This window comes from Puma concolor, chromosome C1 (genome assembly GCF_028749965.1).
Source record: "Puma concolor isolate L17-30 chromosome C1, mPumCon1.1.hap2, whole genome shotgun sequence".
In the NCBI taxonomy this organism is placed as follows: domain Eukaryota; kingdom Metazoa; phylum Chordata; class Mammalia; order Carnivora; family Felidae; genus Puma; species Puma concolor.
In genome coordinates this window covers 150,501,165-150,514,226 of record NC_141674.1, presented here as the reverse complement: position 1 = coordinate 150,514,226, position 13,062 = coordinate 150,501,165, and the positions used below count along the sequence as shown (strand labels likewise).

The 13,062-nt window shown below is 41.3% G+C and overlaps 1 pseudogene; it reads left to right on the top strand.

The window, feature by feature from the left end:
* Window positions 1–12,028: 12,028 nt before the first annotated feature.
* LOC112871944 (small ribosomal subunit protein uS12 pseudogene) lies at window positions 12,029–12,482 on the top strand (annotated as a pseudogene).
* Window positions 12,483–13,062: the final 580 nt, after the last annotated feature.

Sequence of the window (13,062 nt, the reverse complement as noted above, 5' to 3'; positions counted from 1 at the left end):
GATTTGGGAACAAGCACAACCAATTCATGTTAAGCCAATGAAGGAACTGGTGGGAACATCAACCTTGCCCCCACCCGCCTTAAACAGCACATTTCACAGATGGCTTGGCTGATCCAGCATGGCGGCAAAGTAAGTTGCTTCTTCAGTGGTTAGTGACTGAGGTTTACAGCAGGCATAGGAAGACTTTCTCTCAGAACTTAACTCTGGAATCTACACAGAATGGATCTGAGCATAAATAAGCAAGTCATCTTAAAAGAGAAAATATCTTCCCAGGTTATCTGTCTAGATTGTAACTTGATTAAACATGTATGAGGAAAGAAGGCAAGAAGGTGCTGAGGAAAGTGGTAGGGAGGGGAGTCCGTCCCCTGTGGAACCTAGCTCACAGACAGATCTTCAGCAGTTTTGGGGAGAAAGGGACTTGGGTATTAGACAACGTGTATTTCCACTTCCAATGGCAAGGCTCCTGGGGTATGGCCCAAGAATTTTAGGGTTACAAAGGCATCCCTGGGTGAGATGAATATATTATTAGACCATCTTACCTTGTGCTATACGCATAACTTACTTTATTCCATTTCCATGCCCAAAATCTCTAGTTAGGATTTGGGTCCTCAGTGTAGGTTTGCCTACTAAGGAGAGAATGTCCTAGGAGAGGGGTTGCCTATGATAAAAGAAATGGCTTGTAACTATGAATAAATTCCCATGCACTTGAGAGAAGGTGCTAATTGTGCAAGTACTCATCTTAAATTTCTAATTGTAAATTAACACACTGGCATCGTGATAGCTACTTCAGTCTCCTGTATGATTTTGTAGGATCAATGATGGCTCCAGATTGTCACTGTTGGAGGTGTTCAGGTGTGGAAAGGGAATCTTGACCCAAAGGACTTATCCTGGTGCAATGATGGAAGGAACATGTGCACAGTGCTTACTTAGATGGCAGAACAACCCTAAATTGGTATTATGATTTCTACCTTGGTTTTTGTGGGTGTTTAGTTAGGGGGAACCAAGGCATGACATCCTCTGGTCCCAAACAAGAGTGAGTTTCTCTTAAAATCAAGAACCAGATCCTGGAACACAGTTGTGATCTTGAAGGTCCAACCCGTCTCCACTTAGCCTCCATTTTCTGTGATGACAACTAGGCCTCTTCCACCAGCTCTCATTCCATTTATCTCATGGTAGTATTTGAAGGACCACAGACCAAATTCATGCACCTTGTTTACCCTGGTTTCCAAATGATGAAAATAGGTTTAGAAACATTCTTCTATTTGACCACTGAATGACACATGGCTAATTTGTGGCAAAGTTGGATTCAGAACCTGATCTCATGATTACTGGTTCTGAGCTCTTGTCAGTAGTTTGTGCTACCTGCAGTTTGATTAACTACAGAGTGCTACAAGAAAGGTGGAGGCTTAAAGGAACTGGGGGCATGATAGACCAAGGAAAACTAAAGAGGCCATGCTATTGGGCCGTAAAATCAGAGATGGGCAAATAGGCTTCTCAGCTAACTCAGACAACTGGGAAGGTGACACATAGTTGCAATTCTGCTTTGGAATCCAAACAGGTCTGTGGAGCAGGGAAGGAGCCCCAAGGAGAGCTCTAACAGTGGGGAGCTGAAGGAAAGAAGTATAAAAGAGGGAGAGTTAGGAACCCCAGAGGAGCGCTACAGATTACCTGACAAACAATTAAAAGCAAAGTTACCTATTTGCTTTTTCTGATGAATCTGACAAATGGCAAGACTTCCTCCTGCAGTCCTGGATAGTAGCAGGAATTGGGTTGTTTCTGTCTTGTTCCATGTTCCTAAAGACTAATGCATTCTGGTTAAAAGCTAGTAAGCTGCAATCCAAACTGATTAAAGATATCAGACAAGCAGCTCTGAAAGTCACATAGCCCCAGGAAACAAGAGAATTTTGGGAAATGCCTTTTTATTAGTAATGACTGGAAAGCAGAAGAATGGGAACTGGAAGACCACTGAGTGTAGATTCTAATAGGTCACAACCATATCAGATACAAATGCAGTCTCTTAGCATCAGTCTTGTTCCAGTCTTGTATGTGTGCTGGATATTCCTCCAAATCCACACCCCACCTGTCTTCACCCTGCTCTATGCCTCAGCCTAGATCACTCAGACTTCCTTGTCCTGTAGCTTCTATGGGGTCCAGTTCAGTGGCACACTCCAAAAGGAAACTCAAAGGTAAGAAAAAAGAAAGGTTTGCATTTTAATCTCCTTGGCTCCCTCTTGTCTTGATGTAACGTAACAGTGGCCACATTCCTCCACTGAGGCCATAGCCCTCATTGCACTCTGCCCTGACCACCCCCCCCCCCCCTCACACACACACACCTGTAGTGTTTTCCAGACCCAGGAATAGCAAAACTACTTGCTTCTCCAGGCCTCGGTAGTAGCAGCTCCCTGCTGCGTGGAGTCCCTGGGTGCTTCCTTTAACCTTACCACACCTTTATAAATGGCTCCTTTGCTAAATTCTCTTCAATTCCACATCTCATGAGCCACCCATTTCCTGGAGGGCCCTGATACAGCAAACTTGCAAACATGGGCCATGCTTTTGATATTGTAGTGGCTCACACTTTAGCAGTCTTTATTCTCCACCTTTCAGTTTCATTTTTGTGTGAAGCTTTTCCAAGACAACAACATAAAATTCCAATTAAACACATGTTCAGCCCTACTAGACTCTAAAAGCAAGCATGGTAAATCACTCCCAAGTAAGCCATTCTTGGGTTAAAATAGGAGTGGACACTGTCAAGGGAAAAAGGGTTATTAGAAGCCCAAACTGTTAAATTATACTTTCATGACTGAACACAACTGTAATCCATATTATTATTTTAAATTACACTATAAAAAGCATTCATTTATCGCCTTTCCAAAACATAGTGATAATATATTACCAAATTATCAAGGGTCCTTTATTAAAGCTCTTGAATTTGATTTATAATGCATGAGGTAGCTTATCCTTGAGAAAGATCTACTAAAAGGTATACTTAGTCTTAAAGCTAGTGAAATAAAATCTCCCTCTAATCAGCCACCAGAAAGCTTCCGCTTCAATGCTTTGTTGATACTGGTGTCAGCAGGACATTAAAAGCTTGAAGCTTTTTATGTTTGATCAAACACCAACATTATGCTGAAGCAGAAATATTAATTCACAGAGTGAAGCTTCCAAACCTCTACAATTCTCCTTCATCCTTTCAGACCTTCCTCCCACCAAAAAAAAAAAAAAAAAAAAGGTCACATCAAATCAGAGGGTTTGGGAACAAAAAAGAGACGGACATTTTGTGAATGTTAGGTATACACAAAACCACTCTAGAACCCAAGGGAGAAACAAGCACTAAAATATACTTTTTGAAAATGCCAATCATATCTAAGAAAGAGGAAAGTAACTGGTCCCAGGAAATAAGATGGTGACATGGTTATTATTCTCATCCCATAATGAGAACTGGAGTACCAGAAGGGGTCAGGCATTTGCCCCAAACTTTCAGCTAGTGTTTGGGGCATGTGGGATCACTGTCAATCAGATCGTAACACTACAGTCCCTTCCTGAATAAAATCTCTCTCAACAAATAAATAGGAAGCCTCAGAGGTTAAAGGAAAAAATTATTTTTTTCCTCACAACTTTAATTTTTTTTTTCATCACTGTGATTCTGAGCCTTCCAAAGAAAGTTTTTATTATGCTGCCACATTCACAAAAAAACACTCAAGGGAACAAATTGAATTTTAAGTGTGTCTTAGAAGCCTGCAGCAAAGTGTCAACAATAAAAACAACGTTCTCAGAAGATTATTTACACAGAAGAGCCCAAGAAGTATTTACACTGACATCTATGCAGTTGCTATAAATACTAATCTCAATAACTTCCAATGGTTCTCTCCCTCTCTTAAATACACATACATCCCAAAATGTAGAATTACTGTTCTTGCCATAGTATTTAGACACTGTACAACCTGTCACATGCTTACCATTACTGTAATACTACTAAGGCATGCACATCCTAACAGATTAATGGATTTTTTTTGACAGATTGATTAGGAAAATAAGATTTGGCACCGTTATTTCTAACAGGCATACAGGTAAGCTGGTGAAATTAATTGCTGACATGGAGGTACACATATGCACTGGGGAAAAGGAAGGAGGTACAAAAGGACACTTTTGTTTGCTTGAAAATAAAATTTAAGGGAGTTGAAAAAACAGAAGTTGTGTACCTCTTATTGCACAAGTCCTTATTGCCATAAATCTATTGGACGAGGCTAGGCATCACAGGAGTACTATACATCAGACCCGATGAGAAATGGAATTCACCATGACATTATAACCAAACGTCACTCTTAATGAAATATTGGATCTAACTGAATTGTCAATATTAGGGTCCTGGGGCAGATTTTTCCTCTGATCAAAAAAGGATTACAGCCCCAAAACCATACCTGGTAATTTGTTTTGCCATGCCCCTCCCCAAGTCAAAGAAAATGGTTTTCTAAACAGATGGTTTTCCTAGTCAGTAGATGCAAGGCTTGAAATTCAGTGCCCAAAACAACCATCAATGAGTAGCATCTCTTAGCCTAAAGATTTTGGCCCAAAGTTCATTTTTATGAAGTTTTAGAGACTGGTTTTGTTGATAGTAGACAAATATTTTGGCCACCTCTCATCTCTGAACACCTTTCCTGACAAGCTCACTCCTAGCCTCCCTTGCAGCTCAGGAGCAGGCCTGTGATGTAGGCTCCACCAATGAGATTCACATGAGTGAGACTTCAATTCAGACGCAAACACCATTGCCGTAGGCTGAATAATGACCTCCAAAGATGTCAGGTCCTAATTCCTGGAACCTGTGAATGTTACTGTGCATAGTAAAGAACTTGTAGATGTAATTCAATTAAAGGTATTGAGATGGGGAGATTAACCTGCATTATCTGGGGGGCCCTGCATGAGTCACCTGTATCCTTTAAGAGGAGGATGGAGGAAATTTGATATACACAAAGAGGAAAAGACAATGTGAAGACAGAGCAGAGGGGGATTCAAAGATGCTGACCTTGAAGACTAGAATTTTGCAGCCACAAGCCAAAAAATGCTGGTAACCATCGCAACCTGTAAGGGACAGGAATGGATTCTCCCGCAGAGCTCTGGGGTAAGCACTGCCAACACCTTTCCTGATTTCTACCAGTGATATTAATTTCAGACTTCTGGCCTCCAGAGTTGTGACAGAACAAATTTCTTCTCTTTTAAACCACTCAGTTTGTGTTAATTTGTTACACAACAGGAACTAACACCAACATGAAGGAACAGGCCCTACATGGAACCCATTGTGGTGAGACTGGGCAGCCACAGAGAGCTTCCAGAAGCAGTAGCGTCTGAAGTTCCAGGACTACCTTCACGTACAGGGTAAACTGCAGAATCGATGCCCAAAGAAGTGTGGATGAGGAGTCCTTTGGTACAACTTATGCACTGCCTTGGCTGTGTAGTCTCTGACCCTCTCAACAAGTCTGTGAGCTGTTTAACATGCTTTCATAAATTCCTTTTCTGCTTGAACTAGAGTAGATTAGGTTGTTGGCACTTAAGAACCATAGATATAACAATAATTAAATGAGATTATCTTAAACATGCTGGGTTATCCTTACCTACAACAGATCACATATGAAGCACTCTCTTCTTTCCATGTATCTATCCATGTAAAATCCAGTTAAGCTAAGAAGTGAGGGGAACCACTGAGTAGAAAAGAAAAGAAGATGATACAAGGAGCACATTTAATGCAGTAAGAATAAATTGGTTGAGTTACTGTACTCAACCAAAATAATGAGGAGCTAAACCCAATCCTTGTCTTTGAGGAGGCAAAAGATGTAGTTTAAAGATTATGGAATATTGTAAGTGAAATAACAAATATACAGTTCCTGCCTTGGTATCTTGCCTTATGGTTTAGTTCAAAAACATGCTTCTCTCTAGGGCCCTGCTACCCCAAGGGTGGTCCAGTACCCTCCAGCATCAAGGAGGAACTTGTTAGAAATATCAAATCCCAGGAGGTCCTGGGTGGTTTAGTCAGTTAAGTGTCTGACTCTTGGTTTCAACTCAGGTCATCACCTCACAGTTCATGAGTTTGAGCCCTCCACATCGGGCTCTATGCTGGCAGTGCAGGGACTGCTTGGGACATTCTCTCTCTCTCTCTCCCTCTCTCTGCTCCTCCCTTAGAATAAAAATAAACTTAAAAAAATACAGAAAGAAATATCAAATCCCAGACCTCAACCTTAAGCAGATTTAATGAATCAGAATCTGCATTCTACAAGATGCCCAGGTGACTTATATGCATATTAAAGGTTGAGAAGTACTTCAAATGGGGACTAGGAGGAGGACTTCCTAGAGGAGGTGGCATTTGATTTGGCACGTAAGGTAATGCTTAGGTTGAACTATGGAGAAAGACACTTCGTATAAAGAAAACACGAGGCTTCAACGACATGGAACATGATTGTGGTCATTAAATGTTAAAAAGGAATCCCCCATAAATGGGATAAATAAAGGGGAAGTAGGTTAGAATCAGATTGTAGGTGGCTTGAGAGTCAAGTTCTAGGGTTTTCTCATTAGCCTGGAAGCACTGAAGGGACATGAAGGGGCAGGAGAGAGGATGATATAAGCAAAAATGTGTTTTAGGAAATTTAATCTGACCATGTGTCAAGTTGATTCAGAAGAACAACTAGAGGTACGAGCTCAGTAGGGAGCATGTGACAATTGTTCAGGTGACAAGAAGGTAATGACAGCATCAGGGAAAGGAAGAATATGAAATACTGGTCTTGAAAAAAAAAGAACTTGGTACTGTTAATTTGGAGATGTGAGGGATGGCATAGATAAAAAAATACAAAGTCTGGGTGTTCAGCAAGAAAGAGAGAAATTTAGAGGAGAAATGGATTTAGTAGCAACATAAAAGTTGGTGAGTCTGAGTTTTACTCTTGTTCACTTTGATGCATTAGAAGGACATGCGAGGGTGTGCATTTACAAATGTGAACTTAGATCAAAGCTCAGGAGAGAAGTTGAATCTGGAAAAAGATTTAGGAGAAATTGGCATAAAGGTGATTACTGACACACAGGCAATAGTTGAGCTTGCCAGCAGAAAGTATGGATGGTAAGAAAAGACAGACATGGAAAGAGCCAGGAGGAATACCTTCATTTAGGGGGTGGAAGGAGGAAGAAAAGAAAATGTACTCGCCACAGATCTGCAGAGCAAACCACAGAACCCAACGAACTCTGCCTCATCTAAGCAGAAAAGGAGTCTGTTGACAGGATATTGGGCTTGCTTTCAGAGAGCAGGAACAGGAGAACTAGCCTCAGAAAACAAAAAGAAACCAAAGGAGGCCAGCAGCTGCTAGCCAGGACAAGCTCATACAGGCCACAGCAGTAATCGGTAAGAACACCAACGCAGTGCTGCCCGCAGAGCATGCCCAGCAGTGTTTAGCTGCACCGTTGCTCTGGGTAGGAGACTTTTAGTGCTACTTCCACCTGTAGAAATGATTTCTGACTGTTGCAGGCAGGAGCCTCTGATTGCCAAGGCACAGGCCATGAGCCAGCACGCTAGCAGCTGGGGGGTTAGGGAGGAAGGGGAGAGTTAGGGCTTCCACCCCACCCCTGGGTTCTGCCTGCTTCCATACCCCTGCCCCAGCGATTTCTCCAAACAGACAGGGGTCAGGATGCTAAGCAGCCAAAAGCTGATGGATGTTCACTAGAGCAACCAGGAAGGAAAGGCAGCAGAGGAATCAGAAGTGCAGTCTCATACGACAAGAGAGAGCAGTTTTCACGTGATCACCAGTGGCAAACAACCAGGGATGCCAAAGAGGATGCGGGCAAACGGTTCCCGGAACAGGCTACTGTGGTCACCTTGAAGGGGAAACAAGCCAGACTTTAAGAAAAAAGAGGAGAGAGACAAGAGTGAAGTGACAACATGGAGGCTACATATAAACATATAAACTATTCTTGTGTGTGTGTGTGTGTGTGTGTGTGTGTGTGTGTGTGTGTGTGTAAAGATGGAAGGAAAGATAAACAAGAAAGGTAGTTGTAGAACAGGGGATATTTGAGCATATTTCAGACCACTATGAAGAAATCTGTAAAGAGGGTGATTGAAAATTCCAGAAAAAATACAAGAGTCAAATAAGATGCTAGAGGATGTGGGAGGGGTTGGGATTGAAGACAAGCTGGTGGTGATGGAGGGAGGTGGTTAGAAGAGAGAATGGAAACAGGGACAAGCAAATCTTGGTGCAGTTCCTTTACTTCAAGTTAACATTTATGATGTGTCTATCGTTAAGTTGTCATTCTGGGCATTGTGGCTACAGAATATTGGGAAGGCAAGCCATGACCTCAAGAAGCGGATAAGCTACCCACATTAAATGAGCCGTTATGTTCATTCAATGTTAAATATGCTGTAACTTTAATAGTTTTAACTCCAAATATCAATGAAAACAAGCTGGAATTTAATAGGGTCAAACAAGATACAAATTGCTAGAGGAATTCAGGGCAGGAAGCAGACACTTCCAGCTGGGAAGGTTTCAAGGAGGAAGTTGGCTCCTAAAGAATAAGTACACACAGCAGGAACGATGAGCATTTGGTGGGTCTGCCAGGCCAAAAAAAAAAAGGGGGTCTACACCATAGTACACAAAAAACTGGATGTCAGAGTAGACATTTACCAATTATGAGGCTTCCCAGCTTCTGAATTTCTTATTTGAGGTTCCTTCACCTTACAGACAGAGCTGTCACTCTAAAGCTGGAAGTCCAGAGCCTCATTTTCCCTGCCACCTTTATATCTAGGGCAGAGGAGCATGGATTCATCAGTTAGGCAAACTTGCCTCTGAGCTCAGCAACGGCACTGCACTTGACTTTGTGGAATAATTTTTCTTGTTTCCTCTCCACTGTCTAGATTGATTCCCAGAGCCTGGTTCTCCAGCCTTCCTAGCAAGTCCACAAGCTATCTGAAGTCTTTTAAAGAAATTTGTTTTCTTTTAAAAGTAGCTATATTTTCTTGGGGCACGTGGGTGGCTCAGTCGGTTAAGCGTCCAACTTTGGCTCAGGTCATGATCTTGTGGTTTGTGGGTTCGAGCCCCGCATCGGGCTCTGTGTTGACAGCTCGGAGCCTGGAGCCTGCTTTGGATTCTGTCTCTGTCTCTCTCTGCCCCCCTGCCCCGCTCATGCTCTGTCACTCTCTCAAATATATATAAAACATTAAAAAAAAAGTACTATATTTTCTTTATGTTGCTTGCAACCAAGAATCCTAATAAACAGCTATGATAATCCTGACTAATATTGATATGATCATGAAAAAGCTCATAACCTAGATTAAATGAAGAATGGGGTGGGGTGACATATTAGCCTAGGTTATGTCAGGAAAACAGAAAGCTCTCTAGGCACAAGTAAAAGGGGATTTTATTTAAAAAAATACTGGATTATACAATCTCTTATGGTCCAGCAGAACAAAGGAGAGAAAAGACACTGCTAGAATTTATGAAATTTAGAAATGCATACATTGTAGAAACCACCACTGAGGATGTCAGCACTCAAGTAGATGGTTCACAGGAGGATGTATGCCTGGAAATCCTGGCAAGGCTGCCTAGATGTCTGCTATCTGCAGATGCTGAGATGCTTGTCTGGAGCAGCAGCTGAAGAAAAATGGCTTCTCCTCTTCTATGTGCAAATCTCAACCCAGTGCCTCTCACAGGATTCTGAATTGAAACTCCACAGGGAGTCTGAGAAATGAAATTTTCAAATTTCCAGTACTGCCATGAAGGAGAGCATTTAGAAGGATGGTCATTGGGAGGATGGGAGCTAAGTGTCCCTGCTGTGAAGGTTCAAATGCCTAAGTGCAAGTCTTTTATCCCTTTGAGATTTGGAACTCTCCTACTCTCCTATATGCGTCAAGCCAGTAATCTCATTGAGACTTCCAGGACTCTGATCCCTCGATTTTCTTCAGTCTGTCAGGTCCCTCCACCTTTCTTGCAATCTTTGATTCACCTTGCCGCCTTGTCCACCTTGTCTTTGAATCCCTTGTCCGTCTTGTCCATCACTGTCTCTCTATACAGTATAAAATTCCAAAACTGTACCAGCTCCCATTCCCCACAGCTATTGCTTAAAGCTTAATAATAGTCCTATCAGGTCTGACCATTACCTGTTTTCTCTCCACCCTCCACATACTCTAAGCAATGGCCTTGTCTCCTACTTCACAGAGAAAATAAATAATGTGAACTTGGAATCTCCACTGCCTATTCTTCCTCTTCCCCACATAAAGCCTCCATACTTATTTGCACCTTATTCCAATTCTTACCACTCTCCTCCCCCTGTAGCAGAGGCAACCTCCTGCTGCTGAACTTCCCCCCCTGTGCTCTAGATCCTTAGGGGTTTTGTCATCCTTATTATCTCTCTTGCCTAAATGCCTCAAATTCTCTTTCCTGCCTCATTCCCCTCACCATATAAAAATGCTCAATTCTCACCCTACACTTGGCCATTTATTTACTTTTCTTTCTGCTTTTATCCATAGGCAAGATACCTGGCTTCCTGCGACAGTAGTTCTCTGCCCTCAGACTCCATCTCCACTAACTAGCCTCATGCCAGGAGACATTATTGCATGTTATTTAAGAGCTCAGCTTTTAAAATGCTCAACATGGTTCATATTTTCCTAGGGCCACTCAACTGTGTGACCTGGTACAACTCACTTAGATTCTACAAGTCTCTGATTATTGTCTTAAATTAGAGGCAATCATAACTTCTTCTTGGGATTGTCTGAGAAGTTCTTCATTAGCACAGTGTCTGGTATATACTGAGTGTGCGTTTAATGTCACCTGTTGTCACTTACTCCCTGAACTTCTGTGATCTGGCTGCCCCTCTTCCACTGTTGACACTGCCTCAGCAAAGCCTCCAGCGACCAGGTTGTTAAGAGTGATGAACATTTTCTCATTGTTTTAAGATAATATTTTCTTTAATCTGTTCAAGGTGTCCCACTCTATTGACCCCTCCCTCTTAATTTAATCCCAATTTCCAAAGTGGGGCACACAGGATGATTCACTTAGGTGATAGAAGCAAACATCACAACTTTTATTGTTTATAAAATGCATCATATTTCCTTCTGCGCATCATAGGCATAGAGAGACATTGCCAATTAAATATGACACAACTGTTTTGTTATTTTGAAGTTCAGTTAATATTTATTACAAGAACTCTTTTAGATTTAAACTTAAGCATTTATTTAAACTTACAAATAATGGCAATATGATTTGTTGTGACTGAATTCATGTATGTATAGACAGTCATGTCATTTCAGCTCCCTGATAGATATTAAAATGGGGTGGAAGAAATATGCATCTTATTTTATGTACATATATGTATATGTATGTGTGTGTGTGTGTGTGTGTCTGTGTGTGTGTGTGCAATGGAATATTATTCAGCCACAAAATAGAATGAAATCTTGCCATTTGCAACAACATAGATGGAGCTAGAGAATATAATGCTAAGTGAAATAAGTCAATCAGAGAAAGACAAATACCTTATGATCTCATGCATATGTGGCATTTAAGAAACAAAACAAATGAGCAAAGGGAAAAAAAGAGAGAGAGACAGAGAGACATAGAGAGACAAATCAAGAAAAAGACTTCATTATTGAGAACAAACTAGTGGTTGCCAGAGGGGAGGTAGGTGGGGGGTGGATTAAATAGGTGATGGGTATTAGGAAGTGCACTTGTCATTTTGAGCACCAGAAGTGTTGATACACTATATGGTACACTTGAAACAAATATATGTTAACTGACTGGAATTAAAATAAAAACTTAAGAAGACAAAATAAAATGAAATGTCAATATTATGTTGATAATTGTGGAAACTAGATGATAGCTATGTGCAGGTTCATTATCCTATTCTTTCTATTTTTGAGTATGTTTAAATTTTTCCATAATAGGTTTTTAAAAGTTGAAACAAAAGGGCACCTGACTGGCTCAGTCGGTGGAGCTTGCAACTCTTGATTTCAGGGTTGTGAGTCTGAGCCCCACATTGGGTGCAGATTTCTTAAAAAAAGAATAACTTTCGCTCAGGCTCACAGTGCCAGCAGTATGGGCAAGTGTCGCGGTCTTCATACTGCCAGGAAGCTCCACAGCCACCGACAAGATCAGAAGTGGCATGATAAACACTGCAAGAAAGCCCATTTCAGCACAGCCCTGAAGGCCAGCCCTTTTGGAGGCGCTTCCCATGCAAAGGGAATTGTGCTGGAAATAACAGAGGTTGAAGCCAAACAGCCAAATTCTGCCACATCAGGAAGTGTGTCAGAGTCCAGCTGATCAAAAAGGGAAAAAATCACAGCCTTTGTACCCAGTGATGGCTGCTTGATTTTTACTGAGGAAAATCATGAGGTTCCAGTTGCTGGATTTGGTCACAAAGGTCATGCTATGAGTAACATTCCTGGGGCTTGCTTTAAGGTTGTCAAAGTAACCAGTGTCTCTCTTTGGGCCTTGTACTAAGGCAAGAGGGAAAAACAAAGAACGTAAGTTTGATGGTGACAAATATGACAAAAGTAAGTTTTCATATGCCAAAAAACCATAATAATAAAATAAAATGCATTTTTTAAAAGGCAAAAAAAGAAAATATGCATCTTCTGCTAAGTAAAACTTTAAGAAATTAAGTTTTACCAATAGTTATTACATGAGTTAAAATATTACATGTAATAATCCATAAGTAAATATACATATATGGGAATCATTCAAAAAATTACTGATTGAATACACAATTTAAAAGGTTTGGGAACTGGGGCTCCTGGGTGGCTTAGTTGGTCAAGCATCTGACTCTTGATTTCAGTTCAGGTCATGGTCTCAGGGTTTGTGAGTTCGAATCCCGTATCAGACTCTGAGCTCACAGCATGGACCTGCTTGGGACTCTCTCTCTCTCTCTCTCTCTCTCTCTCTCTCTGCCCCTTCTACACTCCTTCTCTCTCTCTCTCTCTCTCTCTCTCTCAAAATAAATAAATAAACTTAAAAAAAAAAGGTTTGGAAACCACTGATTTAAACCATCTCCCTGTAAGTAATATTTTCTCATTGTTTGCCTCCTCTACTTTTTCTTCTTGACTGTCTT